Source organism: Mesocricetus auratus, unplaced genomic scaffold, assembly GCF_017639785.1.
Source record: "Mesocricetus auratus isolate SY011 unplaced genomic scaffold, BCM_Maur_2.0 Super-Scaffold_100006, whole genome shotgun sequence".
Lineage (NCBI taxonomy): Eukaryota > Metazoa > Chordata > Mammalia > Rodentia > Cricetidae > Mesocricetus > Mesocricetus auratus.
In genome coordinates this window covers 21403721-21427260 of record NW_024429190.1, presented here as the reverse complement: position 1 = coordinate 21427260, position 23540 = coordinate 21403721, and the positions used below count along the sequence as shown (strand labels likewise).

Below are 23540 nucleotides of genomic sequence, written 5' to 3'. Positions count from 1 at the left end.
ATTTCCTTCACTTGTTTGGTTGTTTTTCTTGACTTTCTTTACATTCTTTAAGAGGTTTGTTTATTTCTTAATTTCTTAAAACTTTTGGTGTCTTTTCCTCCATTTCATGTATTTTTTGTTTGTTTTTTCTTCTATTTTTTAAGGGATTTTCTCATTTCCTCTTTAAGGGTCTCTATCATCTCATAAAATAGTTTTTAAAGTCCTTCTCTTCTGCTTCATCTGCATTGGACTTTTCAGGTCTTGCTGATTGGAGCCCCCAGACTCTGGTGGTGCCATATTGGTCTTTCTGTTGTTGAGTGTGTTCTTATACTGTCATCTACCCATCCCTTCTTCGAGTAGATGCAGGTGGACTCTCTCCTTTTCCTCTAGGCTCCTGGTGGCGTATGTGGGTCTGCAACTCTGCATGGTCTGGCCTCTCCTGGTATTCTCCTCACTCAAGCGAAGGGTATAGGGAGGCCAAGCCTCAAATGGAGGGTGGAGAGCAGGGGGCATTGGGTGGAGAGCAGAGGGAAGAGGGCAGAGGGCAGAGGGCAGAGGGGTGGTCAAGAGTTAGTTGTGGCCAAACTTAATGTGGTTCTTCCTTCGGGGTCGGGTCCACTCTAAGCATGTAGCAGGCCAAGGAAGATCCAAGGAGGGCGTGTTGGCAGGAGTTGCGGCCAGAGCAGAGCCCACACTCCCCTCTTGGGGGATTATTTTTAAATCACCAATCTTTACTTAGTGTGCAACAATAATGGGTTTCATGAGACTTTCATGTGCCTCTCTCTCTCTGTTTCTCTGTCTCTCTCTTTCTCTCTCTCTCTGTGTATTGTCATCTCTCCATTCTATTCTTTCCCTGCTGCCGTCTCTCCTGTCCCTGGCCCCTTTCCTCTCTCCCAGTGCTCTCATTTCTGTTTTCTTGCTGCACCTCCCAACACAGACATAGTCTAGATTTTGCATATGAAAAAACACATGATAGTTTGTTGCTCTCTTGTTCATTACTCTCCTCTCCTTTGAGATATCCTTCCACTATTGCTGTCTTCCCTCCCCATCTATTGACTTGTCATTCATATATGTGTACAAATTCCACAAGTAACAGAAACTATGTAAAGCTTGCATTTTAGCCTGGCTTAACCCGGGTAATGTGATGATTTCATGTTCTAGCTATTTTCCTGTAAGTGTCAAATTTCATTCTTTTTTTTCTGGTTGAATAAAATTCCATGTGGTGTATATGCCACATTTTCTTTATTCATCCATCTGGTGATAGATATTTAATCTGGCTTCATGTTTTGGCTAATGCAAGTAGTGTAGCAGTAGACACAGAATGTGAGTCTCACTGTGGTGCACTGGTTTAAATATGCATAGCCAGGAATGAATGGTTTGGCTGAGTCATAGGGTAATCAAAGTATGTTTTGTGTGTGTGTGTGTGTGTGTGTGTGTGTGTGTGTGTGTGTGTGTGTGTGTGACAGAAGAGGGCTTCTGATCCTCTGGAATTGTAATTACAGATGATTGGGTGCTGCTGTGTGGGTGCTGGGAACCAAACCCAGATTCTCTGGAAGAACAGCCAGTACTTTTAACTGCTCAGCCATCTCTCCAGCTTCTAGTACATTAAAAAAGATTTATTCTCTTTCTCTCTCTCTCATATGTGAATGGCTATGTGTATATCTCTGAGTATACCAAGTATGTATGGGTGTTTCTGGAGGCCAGAACAGAACCTCAGATTCCCTGGACCTGGAGTTATAGGCACTGTGAGCTTTTCTGTATGAATGATAGGAATTGAAGCTAGGCCTTTTGGAAGAACAACAAGCTCTCTTAACTACAGAGCTATGTCTTTAGCCCCATTCAGGTTACTTGTCTGTTAACTAGCAAATACTTAAGACATTCTTCCCCTCTTAACCATCTGCCCCAACCTCACTCTCAGGCTTATAAAAGTGGTTGTCACAGAACAGCACACTTTGTCATACAACCCATGCCTCACATGCTATCCTGCCCTCCCTCTCCCCTTTAAGGCTTTCTTACCCACCTTCTGGCCCTCCACAACATCTTGTCTCTTTTACTTACTGTGACAGCTAGCTTCCTTGACATCTCCTTGCCACAAATGACACATTTTTATCATTTAGAAACACTTGTTTCTTTCTTGCCATTGAAAAAGAACACAAATCCGTCATTAACCCCATCTCATTCAGCCCAATAACCTAAGCTCCACAGCCAAGGAAATGAAATCAGAAACTGCTTGGCTTGACGAACTAGAAGATGTTCCATATGAATTGACCTTGTGACCCAGGAATTTGGCTTGGAGATGGGGCTAAACTTGATCCTTAAGGGATGTTGGCTAACTTGCATGATGCAAATGCTATGTTACCAGGTGATATTTCTTTTAAGTAACATTTACCAAGTGTTTAGTAGCTACATGGAAATGTGAGTTACAATCATTGCTTACAAAGAAGTTAAGATCTAGCTGGAGAGAGGCATTATCAGTGCTTGAAGATGTGGTCCTTCAGTAGACGATACTGAATGGGTAATGAATGAGCATATGTCCTGAACTGGATCATATCTTACTACCTCCTCCTTTCTCTGGCGGGAAATCACAGCATCATTCTTTCCTGAATATTTTTTCATTAGTGTTCTGGTTGACCTCCTCCCTATCCTCTTCCTCACTTTGGTCAATTTGCCATTTAATATTTATCAATCTATGTTTCTCTGCTCTAAACACTCTGTCTGGATTCCACCAGTCTTTAAGAAAGTTTGAGTCAAATACTTACCCCAATCTGCATGCCCACTGACCTCTGGCATCATCCTCTACTGTCTAACTGGCTTGATTGGCTGCAATTACATAGACCTGTGTGCTGGTGCTGAAATTTACAACTGGATACTTGCTTCAGGAGCTTTGCACTGTGTACCATCCCGGTATGGCCAGCTGTTTCCTTACCTGTCATCCTGGCTGCTCTTTCACATCTGTCACTTCACTAAGGGATTCTCTCCTGCTCAAGGATATGCAAAAGAGCACCCTGTCCCTCCTGGTTCTATTCTTCTTTACTTTTATTTTTCTAGTTCTCAACACCATCCAGAAAGCATTTTTAAAAAATTATATCTAATTGGAATATAGACTCCATTGAGGCAAGGTCCTCATCTGGCCTATTTTCTGATATGCCTCTAGGCTGCTGTACCTAATAGTTTCTTGATAGTGTGTGGATGGATAATGAATAATGAAAAAGACTATATTCCCCAATCTACCCTGTACATTGATTAACTTGACAGATGTTTAAGTACCTGTAGTGGGCTAACAGAGATTTACTAAAATTTTGAGAGGCTATGTGTTGAGTAAATCATACAATCAGTCTGAGTGTTTCAATGATATCCAAAGCAAACTGAGGTGACACAGTTGACCCTGGTTCAAATTCTGTGGCTAAAGGCTGAGGTGTAATTTAGTGATAGAATGTCTGCCTGGCATATGAGAGTGTCTGGGTTCCACCTCAAGAGCAGCAATAGAAAAACAGACAAAGCAAGCAAACCCAGCCTAGTTAAGAGTAAATGAGTCCCACCCAGCAGGTCATGGAGTGAGCAGATATTCATACCCCACATTCTGTGTGGTGTCAAACTCAGATTTTCAGCATCCAGAGATTGGAAAGGAGAATCAAGCAATACAAACCTAGGATGTGGCTTTACAAAGGAGGACACTGACGCCCAAGTAGAAGGAGCCTTGCCTCAGATTAGAATAATCCTTGCTTGTGGCTTCATGGTGAGGATCTTTCCACTTAGCCACACTGCCCTTCCTACCCACTCCTTCCTTCACTCCTTTCTCTTAGTGTCCCTTTCTTTAAGACAGACAGATCTTGTTAGGGAGTCGGGTAGTGTGTGCGGTGAAAGGCAACTTTACAGTCCTTAGCTGTTATGATCATATTTTGGGGGTGGCGAGAGACGTGGGAAAGAGCCAGGAAGACTTGCCTGCAGGATGTTGTGTTTTCATGGGATGGATCCCTGCTGGTCATTCTCACTCTGTGCCTTTCTCACCTGAGGGCTACATCTCGGTCACCCAGCAGTCAGGGAAATGAAAACAGTAATTTTAGATCCCAGAGCAGAAGAGAAGAAGAGAGAGGCCCAGACAAGGCAGCAAAGGAAAGGAAGAAAGGTAGAGAGGGTCAGCAGGGACCCTCCAACAGGAAAGATGGAGGGATTTTTTTCAGGGAAGCCAGAAGAAGAGTGACCTCAGCTGATGCATTTTTGATTAAGATGAAAATTGTGACAGGAGAAACTGGTGAGAAACACTGACAGTGTGACAGGCTTTATTTAGTTATGAAACATCTGTCCTTAAAACTTCTAGAGGCAGGGCAAAAGAGAACTGATTGTTGAAAATTATCGCTAGATAGCTCTAAAATATCGAAATCAGTAGTTAACAATTACAACACTAATGGTCCTAAGGCAGTGAAATAATGAAGTAATTTCACACATACCAGTTCCCCTCTCTTCAATTTGGTAAGAAAGGTGCTGTCTGGTCCTGGTATTTCAGAAAGGAAAACTGAAGGTAAGATAAGTTAGTGGCTTACCTCAAGTTATAGAGCTATTAAAAAGTTGCAAGAGGAATTTATTCCACCACCAGATTTCAGTCCCATCCTAGGCAGGGTTTTTATTTTTGTGATGAAATACCAATATCACAAAGTATGTTGGAGACTAAAAGGTTTGTCTTATACTTCCATATTGCTATTTATCATGGAAGGCAACTAAGACCAGAAATTCAAGCAGGGCAGGAAGCTGCAGGTGAAGGGTCTAGGATGGCAATTAAGGTAGTGATCATTCTCAATATTGGGGGAGGGCATTTAAGGTAGCCTCTCTATTATTGTTTAGATTCTTAGTTAGGGTCATCCTTGTGTATCCCTGGAGATTTTCTTACAGAGGCATCTTGTCAATTGAGGTTCCGTCCTTCCAGATGGCTCCATTCCAGTTTAAATAAAACTATCCAGCACAGCCCCCAAACTATGTTGCTAATTCTTTTGCTGTCTTCCAAGGTATTATTTTGGGCACTGATAAAATGACACAGACTGAATAAAACTAACCCTACTCCTGTCCATCAAAGGGAACAATTCCTCAAGTAGCCAATTGGTAAGAAGTGGTAGATCTGAGTTGAAAATAAAGACAGCTCACTTGGTGTGGTGGTGAATGCCCATAACCTCAGTTCTAGAGAAGTTTAGGAAGGAGGAGCATGGGTTCCAGGCCAGTCTGGGCTACAAGAGATCCTGTCTCAAAATACAAAGGGCTAGCGATGTACCATAGGCATGTAGTGCCCATCTGGCATGTGCAAGGTCAAGACCCTGAATTCCATACTTAGAACACAAAGAAAACAAAATAAACACAGAATTTGTTGACTCTAATGTTTGTGTACTCTACATTTTCCTGAGTTTTTAAACCTTACCCCACAGACCTATTCTAGCCTATCCTGGCATCTCCTCAGAAATGCTCCACTGAAACTAACCCAACTAGTCCCCACATAATCATAGCAGGCCTATGAGTTTCTACTCTGTCCTTTCTGTGTTCTCTGTCTGAACAGGACTCCTGTCCTCCCTGTCTCAGGACCTTGAGAGTACTTGAGATTGTTCCCAGATTAGCTTATCCCCTCTTGTAGTGTCCCCATGCAGCAGAGGTAGAACGTTTTAGTGTAGGTGCTGGCAGGTGAATGAATGTGGTGATGGCCATCAGGGAGTATTGATGTGTTTTTCTGAGATTATTTATTTACCTTGACTAGCTGCTGATCTTTTCCAGATCTTAAATCCCAGCGTAGGTTGAGCACTAAGTTATTCCTGGGTAGCAGGCTGTGGAGTAAGCTGACTTTCACATTCTCTCATTCTGGTCTCTATCTCAGTGGAACAGGCTGCAAGGATACCGTATGAAAGTCCTGAGGGAGAAGCTTGGGATTTGTAGAGAGAGAGAGATGCAGGTATGGTAGGCTGTATGGGGGACTAGAAAATCAGATAGCAGGGAGAAAGGATTATGTCAGAGGCGCTCCTCCCGAATGGGTGCCTTGTATTTCAAGTGCCATCCATCTCTGTGGTACGTTTTTCTCTAGCCATAATCAACTGTTTAGGTGCAGGAGCTGTATTCAGTTTAGTGGAGGCTAGGTTTCTCTGGGTGAGCACATAGACAGTGCAGGAACAAGATGCTGAGCATATCTGTTAGAGCCTGGGAAACCTGTGCCAGGACAGAAGGGAGCCAAGGACAGTGAGGAGATCCCCTGCAGGGGACAGGGAAGGGCAGAGAGCTGAGGAAACTGATGCAAGGAAGTGGCTATGGTAATTTGTCAGTAGAGCATGTCAACCATGACCCTGGAGAATGGCTAAAGTCCAAGAGGAAGAGGCCAGGGCTGATTAAGGGGACATTTCTCTTCATATATATGAGTGTAGGAGAGAGTGTTGGAAGCAGGTTTCATAAAGGGGTGTTGGGGATTTTTCCCAGGGGATTATAGTGATACCCTAGTTTTATTTCTTTTGCTGACACAAATGTCTTGACAAAAACAAATAGAGGAGATAAAAGGATTTATTCAGTGTGTAATTTCTCATTATAGTCCATCACTGAGAAGAAGCCATGGCAGGAACTCAAGCAGGTGGTCATACCACATCCATGGTCAAGAGCAAAGTGAGAATAAACATAGGCTCTGCTTATTTCCCTGTTTGCTCATTGCTCAGGTAGTTTTCTTTACTCTTAAACAGTCCAAGGCCCAGCCCAGGACACGGTACCACCTCCTATGGGCTGAGTCTTCCTACATCAATTAACAATGAGGACATTCCCCCACTAGACAACCCCCACATGACAACCTGATCCCCGTAGTTCCTCATTAACACAACCTTCCCAGGTTATCCCAGGTTGTGTCAAGTTGACAGTTGGAACTAACCAGCACAGGCAATTTGTTCTTTTGGCATACATGTCTAAGTAACATTGGGTTTCTAGGGAGGAGGTGTGGATAATGGTCAGAGTATTAACAAGGGGCAGAAAGGACACCCACTCCCCCTGAAGCTCCAAAAGGTTTTGTAGATCATGGTAGAAACAATGTTTTCAGGGAAAGATTTAGGTAAATCAAAAGATGTAGGAACTCTCCTTGGAAGAGGTCCAGACACAGGGACATTTTCTCATGGCAGACTATGACTTGTCCAGGACTTTCCAGTACCCCTTCAACATAGAGCCTGTCTGGACTGGTGTTCTGGTTCTGCTGGAAAAGTGTGCGTGTGGGGGGAGTGTTCAAATCTCCTAAGCCTCTTAGTATTTCATATTTCAAGTGGTAAATAAACGAATATGTGAAGGAATGAAGGGATGCCTAAGAGCCAGCTCAGAGTGCACAGAACAAAAGGTTCCAACCTGTCTTTCCAAATTAAGGCTGAGTTGGCAAATACATTTTGCTACCTGCCTTTCAAGGACGTTCACATTTTAGTTCATTCCAGCCTATCCTATCCTGTTTCCTCTTACTCCTAATTTCAGGTTCTGTACCTGACAGTTTAGCCTTCTAGTTGCCCATCCAAATAGCATTCACATTCTTACTTCTTGGTCAAGCTCTGGTATTTCCTCCTAGTAGAATGGCCTGTTGTCATCTGCTTTCCACAGCTGGCTCTGCCCTCTCCTTCAAGGCCATGGCAAGTCAAACTCATGCGAAGGTTTTCCCTGATGTGAAAGCTTGCCCATTGTAGATTGTCTAAGACATTTGTGAAATAACCTCATGTGGCACAGTGAAGTGTGTCTCATCTTAGGTGAGCCTTGTGTTTCTAAGTAAATACTGGGATTCTTGATGAAGGGGTTCTTCTTCTGCAGGGCATTCTATCCCTTCCTGGCAGCTTCCTTCCCTGTGTGCATGACTGTTGCTAATGGCAGATTGTATGAGTCGTTTCTGTCAGCTCTGTTGTTTTCCTGTGACTAACTGAATTCTGCTCACGTTCCCTCCTAGGCTTTTCTAATAGCACTACAGAGAGATAGTAATAAAAATACTACAGAGAGACGGCCCTACCTTCCTCTTCCCTGACCTGATTGGTCTTCGGTGAGAAGTGTGGACACTTTGAGCTCAGTACCCTCTTATCTCTTTGTACCTTCTCTAGAAAGTCATGGTCATTTGAAACATTACTAGTTATAACTATGCAGTAACTTCAAAATTCACTTCTCTACATGATCACTTCCTCAAAATTAGAAGTATTTCTGTAGCTGTGTCTTGAACATTTCTATGAGAGTGTCCCTTCCAATTCAACATACTTGAGTTCAATCTCTTGCTCTCTCTCCTATTTCCATTCATCTCTCCCTCACTCCTTATCTATATAGTCCTATACTTGTACCTGTGGGTATTAACATATGTGCATATATGTACAAACTATATAAATAATATATTAATAAGGTAGGTATTCTTAGAGTACTGGACTATTGGATTTCTTATGACCCATAGAATAAAATTGTAATTCTTTGTTATGATGCTGAATAATGTTGATTGGATTTCTAACATCTCTCCAGCTTTATTTTCCTGATTTTACAATTTGAAATTCAAGCATAATAAAATTATCCATTTCCCACATGTGACATTCAGATTCATGCCTCTGTGATCAGTTTGTGTTCATGCTGTTTTTTCCTGCCCAGACACTGTTTCTTTTTTCTCTAAGGAAACCTTTATATCCAGTGTCAGTGTATATTGGGTATTTTTGTGACTTTCAAGAGCAAGTTCACAGAGGAAAGATTTATTTTAGCTCAAGTTTTCATGAGGCTCATTTCATCACAGTTGGGGAAATAAGGCAGCAAGATTGTATGGTAGATGCTTGTTCACTTTTAGGTGGATTAGATGCATGGAGAGCTGAACCAGATTTGGGTTCACAGTCTCTCCTATATCTGCACACTTCCATCTGTTAGGTTTTGTCTCTTCAAGCTCCAGAGACTCCCAGGGTATGCACCAGATGGAGGTTGAACACTCAAAATGTCAGTCTCCAGGAGACATTTCTCATTCCAGTCGTAACACCTTTCTTACTTTCCTGAGTTTCTCACTGCCACGCTAGTGGTGTTTTGTGCACTGGGGTATACCAGTTGTAAGACTTGTCATGTCATATTGTTGATGTTCACATGGAGCTGTATAGAGCACAGTCACTGAACAGATACAGAAATAAATGATCAAATGCAAGCAGCATCTCACCCTCCCCAGCCTTTAAATGTCACGTTAGATTTCACTTCCTCATGTCCTTTGGTTCGTCTATAATCACTCTGAAAGTTCGCTGTCCACGTCGTAGTCTTTACATTTAGACAATCATGACAACAGAATTTGCACATCTCTGCTCCCACTTTGTTTTCTCTTCTCCTATGTATGAGACTCCTGTCATAGTCAGCTTTTGATACCAGCTTTCCCACCACACCCACTCTGTCCATGGCTCCTCTTTGTACACAAAGAGCCCACATTCAGGTGTGAACTGAAAGCTGGCTGGTGACTTGACTGTTCCCTAGAACTCTTGAGTATGATTTGTGTCTCTATTACCAAACACACTTTCCTATATCCTTTATCCCTAGTGTATCTACTGCTGAGCACCTCCCTGTATTTCTCTGTAGTGCTCAAAACAACAGTTTAATCTTATAGAAATCTCCTTTATAAATCTTTTAAATGTAAGGAATCTAATTTTTGGCAGTGCTAAGGAGCTCATTGGAGACTGCCAATATTACAGAATATGTAGTTCCCAGTAGGCACCTGTACTACGGGATTCCTTTTTCTTAGGTTTAAGTCTTATTTTTCCCAATGAATCCTGCTTATTCATGAAAATAAAGTCATGAACCCAATGTTGACATACATATTGTTTTCAAATACCTTTGAATGTATCTTATAATCACAGGTTAAAATTGATGCAAATCTTCAGAAGTGTATGCAAAATTACAGAGGAGTCAATTACATGCAAAATTCAAGAGGATTTAAAAATATTGTGGCATCTAATTGGAAAAGTGGGCCAGCCAGTTACTCATCATTTCCCACGACCCTGGGCTTTTATGGACTTTCTCAGGTGGTTCAAGCCTATGATTGATCAACTTGATTATCCTTCTGAATGTCTGAGATTTATGAGGTGTCAGCTAGTCTTTCAGCCACGGTTTAATTGTGTTAACTGCAAGTGCAATTAATTGTGTCACCTTTGGGGAAGAATTTCACAGCTACATTTGGGAGGAGGGTGATAAGTCCCTTATTAAAGTACTATGTGTGGAAAATCTCAGGAGAAACCCCAGATTCTATGAGGCCAGATCATGTTCATTGTTGTAAATTTTTGTTTGCTTTTCTTATTATTTATAATTGTTGTTCATCCTTGCCAGCAGTAGCTGCTGCTTCATTGCAGTTTAACTTGCGAAACAATAACAAGCGCTGCAGGTAGGGGGGCATTTTACCTTTTGTAATAGCAGCCATCAAAATCAATGCCCAGCGTGTCTCCTCAAACACAGGGGTACATGTTTTCCTGACTTGATTTGCTTAGGCTTACACCTCTTTGTCTGTCATATCCAGACACGCTGCTCTGCAGATAAATCATTTGTTTTTACCTGTTTCTAAAACAAGGTCAGTCTGTGCTGTGATTTCTCAAGGAAGGATTTTTTAATATAATTTTTTTTTATTTAGGTAGAATTCTCACCCTAGAACTCACAGTCAAAGAAAGGATAGTTGGGAAGTCTCTGAGACATGTGTGAGGATTTGGGGGACCATGGATCCAGGTCGGTGTTGGCAGTAAGGCTGAGCCAAAAAGGCTGAAGTCTTCTTACCTTTGCCAAAGAATCTCGGCAATGTGTCGGTGGGATTCCACGCCAGAAACCCTGGGAGAATTTAACATAGCAAACACAAATAACAGTGACATGTAGATGGCTTGAGAGGCAGCCTTGTGCAGTGCTGGGCATCCTCCATGCCTGCGGTTTTCCGAAATCTCCTAAGTCTACACTCTGGATTAAACTCGCTGTCTGCCTTTCCAAGGCTTGCCCTTCAGTCCGAAACCCTCTCAGGCTCAGGTCCCATTGGCGGAACCCAAAGCCAGCCAGTCCCCAGCTCCAGAGCCATTTAAGATTTTCTGTGGCTCAATTAAGCATGTGCAGCGCCCCACAGCCGCAGAGGGCTGTTTATTCAGTGAAAGTGCTCTGTAATTTATTTAAAATAATCCATCTTTCACAAATAAAGGGGCCATTGATAGCCCTCCCCCCCACCCCCAGGCAGGCCTCCGCGCAAGGACCCCTCTTGACAGTGGTTTTTGCTGGTCACAGCTTAAACGCTTGACAAAAGTGATTCAGGCTTATTAATTATTTTTTCTTTCTCTTAAGTTACTCGCGTAAAGACGGGACTTTACTAAACTGCTTTGTTTTCTTTTATATTAGTAATCACTATGATGCTTCCTTCCCCTGTCTTTAAAAAATCATTTTTAAAATTAAGGGAGAGAGGAAAAAAAAAGCACAGTTTGGCCATTAAAATGATTAATGCCAGCCAATTTGATAATCGCCGGGTGGAGGTGCCAGTCGTTCTGGGGTTTAGGGCAGCCTGAGACCCAGCTCCTTTATAGCCCGGGGCTAATGAGGAGCTGCACTAGGGCTTTTTCACTCTATATGAATTGATTGACTGAAAATGAGATTGCGTCCGAGGGTGACACCCATGACAAAAAGTTCTTTCTTCTCCACAACTTCCAGTACCAGGACGCCACTTGAATTTGAAGACCGACTTTTCTCCTAGAACTCGGGGAAAACATTGCCTGAACTTAGGGAGTACTACCACAGAAGTCGGGTCAGCCTTGAAGACCTTTCAGACCAGCAAGAATGGGATCTTTGGGCCCAGCAGTAAGGGTATTGGACAGGTCTTCGTGAGAAGTGGCACCCCAGGATCCAGAGCTGTGCTTGATAAGTTGGAAGTTTTTCTCTCCTTTCATTTTTTTTTTTGCTCTTCCATCTTTTCTTCCAGATGAGCATGCATCTTATTTATCAAGCTTGTGTGTATGTGTGTGTGACTGATCTCTGAACATAGGCTTGCACTTTAGTTCTTTCCCTTATGTTTTTGAGAATTTCATACATGTATACAATGAAATATGAGCATATCTACCTTTATTTCCTTTTTAACTTCCATCCATGACACATAACACCCTCAGCACACCATCTTCCCAACTCCATGTCTGTTTCCTTTCTTTTTTATTTTTTTGGAACCCACTAAGTGCTGCCTATATGTGTATGGGGTGGGGCCATCCACAGAAGCCTGGAAGACCTACCAGTGGTCACATTCTCAAAAGAGAATGATTTTTCCTTCCCGGGCAATTATCAACTGCCAATAGCTTCTCAGTAGCAGGCAGGGCCTGGAGATCATCTACCCCATCTGTGATGAGACTTTTTGGTTTGATCTTATATAGGCCTTGTGCAGGTAAGTACCGCTGTTGAGAGCTCACAACTTCAACAGCAGTGTCATATGGCGATGACAGCATTTCACAGCTTCCCTCCCCACCCTCTGGTTCTTAACTTTCTGTCTCAGTGCTGATGGCTTGCTTGATCTAGGTGTTCTGTACAGGGCTGAGCACTCGCTCAGGCTCATTATTGGGACGTTGACTAACTGTAGACCTCTCCACTGACTGCTGTCCATGCAAAAAAGAAACTTGTCTGACAAAACTTGAAAGCAGCTCAAGTTTATGAGCATAAACATAAACATTTAGAAGGCAATTTAACCTCAAAACATCTAGCAAAATAATAACAGGTTTCACCCAAGGGCTCATGACCTGCCCAGCAATTTTTTTGAGCAGGGTATTTGTAATGACATTGTTTCCCATGGAGCAGGCCTCACATCCAATCAGAAAGTTCATTCCACAACAATAGTGTCCCTATTGTATCACTGGGTACATCTTGCCTGGAAGGTTAATATTGTAATACTTGTGCTTCAGAACTGTGGCAAGATAGACACCAGAGAGAAAGCTTCCAGCTCAGTTTGAGATTCATTTCTCTATGTCCCACAGCCAAAGTACATGGTGCCTTCAGCAGTGGGGTTTTGCCATTCAGTACGGTGGGCAATTAGAGGAAATGGTCATAGCCTAGGTTGTTTTGGAGATCTCTGGGGCCTCCCTGACCATCAGCCTTTAGGAAGGCATTCATGTCTTCTTCCCTCACTCTTGTTTAATAACCTGTCTTTTGGGAGAGACAGTGTTCATCCATGTAGGACAATTCTGTTCCATGACTACAGTAGTCTTTTATCTGCTGTTAAACCTCAGAAAATAACTTCTCTATGTAGTCCTATATGAGGATAGCACCCAAAAGCTGTGTCGTCTCAAGGGAAAACATCTCAAATGAGTTTGTAAGTTCTATACACTAGAGCCCGTGAAAGGTAGAATCTCGCTAATACCTGAGATACCCTCAAGAAATTTTCATGTGGTATCAGTGTAAAGTATTTGTTTCTCCCTTTTTCTTATTCATTCATCCATTCATTCACTTATTTCTTTTCTTTTTGGCATGGTCCTGGGTTTTGAGTTTATGGCCCAGCGCACTGCTTGATAAGCACTGTAACACTGAACAAATCCTTTAGTACTTTCTTTTCTTTATGATTTTTGAGACAAGGTTTTAATAAGTATCCCAGGTTAGACTTGAAATAACTCTGAAGTTCAGACAAGCCCTGAATCTGATTTCAAAGTTTCCTCTGAGATTCAAGCTAAATTAAGCCACGATTTCCTATGAAAATAAATAAAACCTAGCTGTCACATACTTCTAATAGGTAGTGACTCAGAGTAACCAGAACCATTTCAAAAAGGAGGAATAGAGATGTGAAAAAAACAGGTCCGGACTAGAGTAAGACAGAAACTCAATAGGGAAACCATTAAACCTAAAGTTCCATGAACAACATTGGGGTCACACTGTGATCAAATGTAGAACTGAAACGGTGTGACAGCCATGCTCCTATGCATTGCTGGTTAGTAACATTAAAATCAATCTCTTGAGCTCCTCTTATTTCTTACTGTTTCTTTCCTCAGTAGGTGTTCCACAATCCTGGCATCTCTAGAGTCCTGGGGTTCTTCATTGCAGTGTGGGCTTCACTATCACACCGCTATCATCAACCTGCAAGAACCCATTTATAAGGACTCACTCTGCAAGTGCCAGCTCTCCCAGGCTTTTCTTAGAAATTCAGGTAGCAACCTTTATGACTCCATGACTCTTGGTTCTGCAAAGGCAGCATAATGTTCATGATTCTGAACATGAGTGATGTTTAACTGGAAATGGTTCCTCACAGAATCCCGAAAGTGGGTCTATGCATCATGTCATGCTCTTTTGTTTGTTTGTTTGTTTTTGTTTTCATTTTCTTTTGCTTTTCCCCCACATGAAAGTCTTTGTAGCAAGCTTTTTCTTAAATTATATTGCTTTGGTCATTCTGGTCTTGCTGATTCATGAGCTATCCTTGAGTCATCTTTGCTTTTTGTCTTGTGCAAAGTACTTGGCTTCTTTTTCAGTGGTGCTGATCTCTTTAACAACTGTACCCTTCCTGGAATCACCCTTAAACTTTCTGCATTTCTGATGATACTGCAAGTTGCCCAGATTTTCCACCTTGTCACACTTTGCTCCTCATTGCCACGTCACAGCCTGTTTGTCTGGAAGGAGTAAACAGTGTTTCTGTCTGAGTGTTGTACTTGGAATTTCCTCTGTCGAATCAACTACCATACACCTTCTAACTCAGCCTCCTGCAAGATCTCAAGGCACAGATAAAACACACTCAATTTTTTTGCCCTGGTGTGATAAAGACATATGTGAAACATTGAGTGAATTGGTAGATGTTTTTTATATAGTAATCCTTACTATGGTGGGTTTTCCTGACAAACCTATTGTAAGTTGGATATATTCCAACTTCAAAAAAATGTATTTAATCATAAGTTGGCCCAGCTTACCTTGAATATTCTCAGCACCATTGTATCAATTTACAGATGGGCAGAATCACCTATCATTAAGCATATTTTATGAAGTGTTTAATTTTTCATGAATGTATTAAGTACTTTATTACAATAAAAAAAACCCAGAATGGTTGCTTGGATGCTTACCATTTAGAGCTGATGTACACTGGGCCGAAGAACATCTAAAATGTTGAACAAAAATTAACTGCGGCATACTGGAGCTGCTACAGTGACAGAGTTATCAATCTCTCTTTTGCCACCATTCTAAAATAGCTAGCAGACCACCTCAGGGCATCAGTACGTATTGTTTGTTGATACGAATGGCATCCTCTAGGAAGAAAAGAAGTTTTGATTGTATGATGTATTTTTCCTTCACATTTAATATTTCTCTTTAGCAAGAGAGAATCTTGGTTAAAGTCTTCAGGTGTGTTTATGTGTCTTTACAATTCCCTTCTAAATGGCATTCATATACTAAAGTGTGAACATGCAGCGGCAATGATGTAGATGGCCTTTATAGAGTAGTGACACATTTCCTGAACTTTCAGAGAAGTTTGCAAGATTCACTTGCTTCATCTGGAGGCCTAGACACTTTCAGTAAAGGATATTTTCCTCCATTGCTTGAGTGAGTGTAGTTGTTTTCAGGGGTAAATATACAATCTTTACATGAGCCAGGATACATGCCCTGGAATGGTGTAAGTACCCTGGAACACTAAGACTCTTGAATAAGATGCCACTTTACCTCTCATATCTTTGTACCTGCAAGAAAAAATAGTTCAAGGACAAGTCCTAAATCAGCATTGTATCTCTCAGGCTTTCTTGCTGTGTTTATATTAGATTATACATATGCACAGTCGTATCTGTGAGTGCTCTTGGGCTCTTGGATACTAGATTAGGAATGCCTTTACCTTAACCCCTGAATGATTTGCACCGACAGATAGCATTGCACTGTCTTTCCTTTTTGGCTAGCCTGAGTCTGACATTTTCTTGGATTCTGGGTGGATTTTGGCACACTTTGCCATACTCTTCCAGAATAAGACCCTTTCATCAACTTCCTGTCCTTTTAATGGCAAGCACTTCTCATTTGAAATTATCCTATTCAGCTCTGCTCAAAGGTACTGGTATTTGCAGCCTCATTGTTGACCATCACATTATGAACACCGTGGTGTTACCTCTTGAAGTATCCACACATATTTGCTATGAACATTCTCAGATATGTAGGATTATCAGCACTTTGTGTGGGCTGTGAATAGGTTTACAGCTAGGTCAATGTGACAAGGATATTATATTGCTGGAGGCTCCACTCATGACATTTGAATCAATTCCTCCCCTGGTCTAGCCTTGGATAACCACACTACTGACTAATATCTGGGCTGACACTTCTGAGATAATCTGAGCCAAAGGACCCAGCTCTGAGGGACCCACATTTGGGGTACACAAAGCTATCTAATACATGCTGTTTTAATCTGTTAAGGCAAGGGACTCGTCTTCACTAGTTCATTTCTGTACCTGTAAATGTGGGACTAACAAATAGTAATATATTCCGTGTTTCTATGTTGTGTGACAAAACCATCATATATATATATATATATATATATATATATATAATGTGCCTAACACATAGCAAGCATTTTGTTGAGATGATCTATTATGCCCTTCAGTCTTGGTTCACAGAAGCATTTACTTCATATTTCCAATGAGAATTATGATTGGTTCTGTATATCAGATCTTGAATGTTCTTCAAAGGCCTATGTGGTAAAGATCAAGTCCCCAGGGTGGGACTATTGAGAGATGATTGAACCTTTAGGAGGTGGAACTTAGTGAGGACATCAGATGATTTGCACTTGGGAGAGACTGTAGGACCCTGCCTGTTCTGGGTCTTTTTGCTTTCTAGTCTGTCTTGAAGTGAGTTGTTTTGCTCATCTTCATTTCTTCCATGATGGATGGCCAGGCAGTCTAGCTGAAATGGTTAGCTTCACATCCAGTGAGAGACCATGCTTCCAAACAAGGTGGAGAGCAATACAGGAAGACACCCAGTATCAGTTTCTGGCCTCCACATGCACAGGCAAGAGCACAGATTCACCAGAAAAGCTTAGAATCTACAGTGACTTGGAAGTACTGTAGGGTTTCTTTTCTGTCACAGCTTGAAATTTACTTGCCTTCCTGGCCCACAATTTACTTATCATAGACAAGAAAAAGATTCTGCCTTCCTGTATTGCCAGAATCCTGGGATGAAGCAAAAACTCTAGGCACCCCTTCCTTGAAGTTTTCTCAGGAGTTAGTATGAATCAATGCTTGCTTCTATTTTCCTGCAGTTCTCTTTGATGTTGGTTTCCTTCACCTATTTCCTCCCAACACACAGTACTATAATACTTGTAAGAATTGTGAATTTTGCCAATTAATTAGTTTCATGCAGTGTTGCTGGGTGGCTTAATTCTCTTTCCTAGCTCACCTGGGACCATATGAAATACAAGACAAGCATTCTTGCTGTAAAATTATATTGAGGAATTTAATGAACAGAAAATGCCGTGCACCATGTGTATCAAAATAAAGTGTGTGCCTTGTGCTCAACACAGAGTAACTGGGCACCTTACTATGTAATATCTGATCTTTCTGCTTTCACAGACTCTCTGCTGCTTTTCTCTAACTTTCTACTATTAGTGAATTCAAATAAACAAGAGCACTTGATCCTCTTCTGGGTTCATGCTTGTTTGTGGTGGATTAAACTCATGGAGCTGGGGCTGTTACCTAAGTTCAAATGCCAGTTCCAGTAACATTTTGGCCAGTTCCTATAACAATGCCTCAGATTCTACTTCCATAAAACAGTTGAGCAAATACAGGGTAATTTATGCTGTTTCTGTAACTGAGAAGTTATCAGTGGCTTGATGAAATTCCATTTTATTTTTTTCTCTCTTTCTAGTCTCATGATGGACGGTATGGAAGGCTATGGTGGTGGAGAACATTGGAAGACTGTGGTGGTTTTCACAGAGAAACTACAACTGGAGTTGGGAACATGCCCTCTGCCTAACTCCTATGAACCAAGATCCAACCATCAGTTCTTGCTGGAAGTGAGGGATGTGCCTTGGTGTGAAATGTGGCCTTCTTGAGTGTCAGAGGAACATGCAGTAGTGACTAGGGCTTTCATCATTGTCTCTGCTATAGTGGAGACAGCAGTGACAGCCACGATGACAAAGAAAGTCTCTCCATGACTTGTGCACAGTAAGACTTCAGCAAATGACAACTGCTCTTATCAAAGTTTCCTTGTTAGTCAACATTACCAACTGATGGTCTCATGCCCTTGCTTGCATGACTGGTTGCAGGGAATCCCAACCAGAAATCACTGTCTTTGGAATCATGATCTCAGGGCAACTGTCAGTATCCTGGAGAGGCAGCTAAGAGTAGTTAAACTTTTGGTAATTTGTGACTCTTGTATTTATTTTTGGCTTCTCAGATGACTTAAGGCAACTAGCAATTTCTGAGTATTTTTAATGGCGATTTTTTAGGGGTATGAATATAATGGGAAACCTAGTTATCTTGTGGGAGAAATATACTCAACTTAAACCTCTGAATATTTTTTCTGTGAGGATTATTTTTCATCTCTTGAGTTCTCTGTTGCAACTAGTCTGGTGAAGTTTTAGACTACTGGAGTCATCATTCATTCACTAATTTAAAAAGTATTCATACGCTGTTATGCTTCAGGTAGTTCTGGGGAATGTATCAATGAACAAAAGATACAAAAGTATCCTTCGTCATGGATTAATGTTGGGGTGTTGTCAGGGTGAGTGGGGAATGGAAATGCAAGTCAAACTATGCTCCATTAGATTGCATGAGTGTCATCAAACAACAAAGCAAATACCATGGGCAAGATCTGGTAGGTGTGTGAGAGAGAAGTCAGCTGTGGTGTTTGCTCTTTGGACTGTCAGTATCCTTTCTTTTTGCAAAACACCATTGTTTCTATTATGAACATTGTGTGTCAGGAAAGGTACGTGCTTTATACTTGATGGATTAATATTAAAATATTGATTTTCTTTTTTTGAGACAGTGTCTTGCTATGTCATCTAGGCTGAACTCAAACTTTTACCTTTTTACCTCAGGATCTAAGTCCTGCCATTATAGGTGTGCCTCACCTTACCCAGTGACACACTGGAGACATTGATAGTAACTAACTCAAAAAAGTATTTAAGTTAGCTTTAATAATTTAAGTTAGACTTCACATCCTTATAGTTCTGTGGGTGAGCGGGGGCTTTAACACAGATCAGTAACTGATACCTCCTGCACTAACTTGGCATCCTCTTGACACCCTTTTATTTGCTTCTTCCTTAAGCTGGCCATTCTCCTCCTGCTGTCCTATCTGACAAGCATGCTGGGCAAAGCCTAGGCATGCTGGTTAGAGGATGGTCCTATAAGCTTAGCCTTCAAGGGTGTTACTCATTTCACGAGGAAGTCCTTGCCCCATGGAGTATGGGTCTATTGAGTAAGATACCCTTCTCCTGTCCTCAGGTGACAGCTAGTTCTGCTGTAAGTTGTGCCTGGCAACTAGTGGTCTTATTCTAGTTGCCTAGGCTTTTGTCTTTCTATTGTCCCCTTAAGGTCACTAGGCTCAGTCCCATTCTTTGTGAACTCTTATCTAAATAAAGTGTTTGTAAGCAAGCAAGTCTAGGCTTCAGCTTCTACTTTTTCTGGGAGACACTTGCTAGATCTTGACTGTTATGTGTGAATGATAATTATACTTTACTTGTAGGACTAAACACTAGGAATAGGTGAGTTTGGAACAGTATAATATTCATGGTGAATCTCACTACATATTGGTTATTATGGTGATAATACAAGCTACTGGTGTGTTGGAGTATGTCTGTATTCATTATTTTACTTGAGTTTGACATTAAGAATGTCACATAGGCAGTTACCATTATTCCCATTTTACAGATGACGGAAGTAACAATTGGTACAGAGAAGTCACTTGTCAAGGTCTTGTGACTGAGAAGCAGAATGTACTAAAAAGGAGATGATGTTGAACACATCGGCAGTAAAAATTGCTCTTTCATTCTGAAATACAGAAATAGGACAGTTATCAATAATATGTCCTTCAGAGGTCTTTATTTGTTATTCTGTGACAATTACTGACATTTGGACAAGGCCTACATAGTTAGCCTCTCATGTAAGCCCCTTAAAAACCACCACTTAGCCGGGTGTCAGTGGTGCATGCCTTTAATCCCAGCACTCAGGAGGCAGAGGCAGGCGGATCTCTGTGAGTTCGAGGCCATCCTGGTCTACAGAGTGAGTTCCAGGACAACCTCCAAAACAATACAGAGAAACCCTGTCTCAACAAAACAAAATAAAACAAACAAACAAAAAAAACCCCACCACTTAGCCTTCACTGTGATCCTAGGAAGAACTTATTGCTATCCTATAATATCATCACCATTCACCACTCTTAGCACCATCATAATCATAGCCATCATCACCATCCTCAATCTTCAATACTGGCAAAGAGATCAATCAAGGCATAGAAAGGCAGGCTAATCTTCCAGTGTCACATGTCTAGTCAGTAAAGGACTTGGACCTGGCCATGGTCTGTCTCCAAGGCCCATGCCTGAGTATAAACCATTACCTAAAAGAATCAGAAGACCAAGAAATAATTCCAGCCAACCTACTTAATCATCTTGCTCATTCAAAACAGCACAGGGAAATGAACTGACCCTCCTAAAGAGACAGTGAGTTAGTGGCTCTTTAATTATAGCCTGAAGTTGCCTCTTGTGTAGATTCATCATGTCCCTCGAATTTAGGAGAAGGCACATGATGATTGGAATAGCTGGTGGATGACATCCTGTTTGAGGGAGGTAAGGAACCTGCCTAGAAAGGCAAGAGAGAACTGATGGAGAAGTTGGGGAGAACGTGTGTGGGAGGAAAGAAGATGCTGATTTTAGAAATCGTGTTGCATTACGCTCTGGCCAAGCTCCAACGACTTTTACTCATTATTATTATTTTGTGGGAAAAGGAACCTGCAACAGTTTAGTCTTTGTTATTTGCCTTCAGGCATTGGTTTGTTAGATTGGATCCAATGCCAGCTCAGCACGGTGGGTGTTCATGGGTGGTGTGTGTACGTGTGTGCCCTTCTCTGTGTGTGTTCATGGCGTTGGCGTTCAAGGCCCCATCCTAGGACCTATGTGTTGCTTCTCCCTCCAGCCCACCCCCCTAATGTGTCAAGAATTATAAATTAATCACCTGGTTGGTTTGCACTGAACTTACTGGTGTTTATGAAAGGGAATTCATGGGATATGCCTGTTAATGGAACACGTGTAATAATACTAAAGCCTATGATTAAAAAGAAATTTAGGGCCCATGAGTTTTTAATAGAAAAACATGTCATTTAAGTGTTTATTTGCTGGTATAAAAGGGATGATTTTTAATATTTTTATTTAAATTAGAAACAAGCTTGCTTCACATGTCAATCCCAGCTCCCTCTCCCTCTCCTCCTCCCTTGCTCCCCACCCCGTAGATCCCCAGCCCCTCACCCAATCCCCACTCCATTCCCCAGGGAGGGTGAGGCCCTCCACGGGGGATCTCCAGAGTCTGTCATTTTGTTCAGGGCAGGAACTAGGCCCTCCCCCAAGAGTCCACGCTGAGAGAGTATCCCTCATTGTGGGATGGGCACCCAAAGTCCATTTGTATGCCAGGAATAAATACTGATCTACAAGGGAGGAGCTTCTTGTAGTTACAGGAGGACAAAGCTATTTACACTGAAAGTTCATGATGTTTGCACAGCAGCCCAATTGCGTTTTCAGAGGAGCATCTGGATAAAGTAGAAGTCATTTATTGCCTTATGGGATTCAAAGATGAACACATTTGGACTTTGAATATGCACGGTCCTCGGATGGCCCACAGTTTGTTGGAGGAAACAAATTAGCAGAAATTACTTTGGATAACTCTCTCTTAAGGAAGCATGACAAGGGCAATGGGGGTATATCAGCAGAAGTCCATGGCTTTCTAGGGGAGGATGAATTCAGTCCAGGCCTGGTCTTCTCCATGGTGATGAGTGGGCATTCTGAAGTGAATTAGAATTTAAGTTGTCTAAGGACCAAGATGTGTTTGGGATAAACTCTAAGTAATCTTTACCTATGGAAAAGAAGTGTTAGTTGGCTTAAAAAATATTGGCTCTAGTTTTTCCATCGTGCATTGATTCTTCAGTTTACACAGAGTTTCTATTCTTTTTCATAAATGCATATAAATGTATTTGCATGCATATATAAATATCTAATATTCCTTGGTGAGGTGTTTCTTTGATATACATACATATACACACATTACATTTTGGTAAGATTTAATCATCCACATTATTTTATAGTGAGGTGTAGAAAGTTCTGCATGTAAAATGAAACTAGTTGATTTTGGCTTTCCTGAGGTTTGCCTGTGGGTTTTTAAAAAGTCTTTCGATTTTCCAGGGAACGTTTGCATAATTCCCCTACAAATCCTATTTACCTTTCGAAATGTTGAGGAGAACAAACTGCTTTGGGTTTCACAGACCTGGGAGACAAGACAAAGTCTCTACATGTTTTGGGGACATTGGAGTAAAGGTTTAGGAATGTGGGATGACTTTAAAAGAGAAGTTGTTTTTGCTTCACTCTTTTTAAATGTTGCTAGGAGATTTTAGGAGAGTGAAAAATACAGCTCTGAAAATTCGAGCTTTCTAAAAGCTGAGCAAATAAAGCACTCATTAATTGGTCATTCCCCAAACGCTGACCAAGCACTCTGAAGATGAAGCCTAAGAGGAAACACAAGATGAAGCAAGCCCAAGCCTAAGGAGATGGAGGATGGTAGAGGCTGTTACAGGAATGTTCTCGAGAAAGAAGGGGCACAAGCTGTGTCTTCAGGATTTAGGAGGGTGGAAACTTGGAGAGACATTTTAACAGAGCATGAACACAGGCCGCATTGAGACTGGGCATCTAACTGACTCTGCAGGGTCAGGAGGCTGCCAGCTTGTTGACCATGCAGTTCTTCTGCTTCCTAGCCACAGAAATAACAGGTGAAACACAATGAGCAGAAGGGAAATGCGCACCAGTTAAAAATCAGCATCAACACTTCTGTGGTTCGGAGAACGAAAAGACACATGAAGTTGAAAGCTTATCAGTCCATAGGTCACTGGGTTTCTGAGGCGACAGAGGAGTCACATGTTCAGTCCTTGGTGGTTAAGCAGGACTGACCCTACTCCATTTTCTCAGTGGGGTTGGGATATTGGTCTCCCAGTGGGAATCAAACAGGTCCCATTTGGTTGTAAAATTTGCACACCTTCCAGATCTCAGATCAGAAAATCTCCAACTCAGTGTTTCTTAAGGATAGCTTAGCTCCAGGGCACAAAGGGAGGCAGAGAAAGCAAGGTTCAGGAGAAAATGAAGACAGACACTCAATCACTTCCATCCACACTTAAACTACAGTGTTTCCTCTGATTCAAACAAGCCTCCCTGAGCAGTTACAAAACCAGCTGTAGGAGCTGCTTAAAGGGAGAAAAAAGGGCGCATGGTTGGATGTATGTGATGCATGAAATAAAAATGATACGAGAGCTGCAGAATACCTCCAAAATAGTTTGGGACAAGGGATGCAAAGGTAAGGTGTTATAATCTATAAAACAAATGATACCATATGTATCTTTAAAAATATAAATTAAATTTAAAATTATAAACCATAATTAAAGAAAAAGTACTCAACAGAGTACATTTCAGG

At 41.6% G+C, this 23540-nt stretch overlaps 1 long non-coding RNA gene across 1 annotated transcript in view; it reads left to right on the top strand.

The window, feature by feature from the left end:
• Positions 1-19476, top strand: part of LOC121140804 — a 101715-nt gene extending 82239 nt beyond the window's left edge. Inside the window, exon 4 of the long non-coding RNA XR_005877725.1 lies at positions 17743-19476. This is a non-coding gene — a long non-coding RNA (uncharacterized LOC121140804). The remainder of the gene's footprint in view (positions 1-17742) is intronic.
• The last annotated feature ends 4064 nt before the right edge of the window (positions 19477-23540 follow it).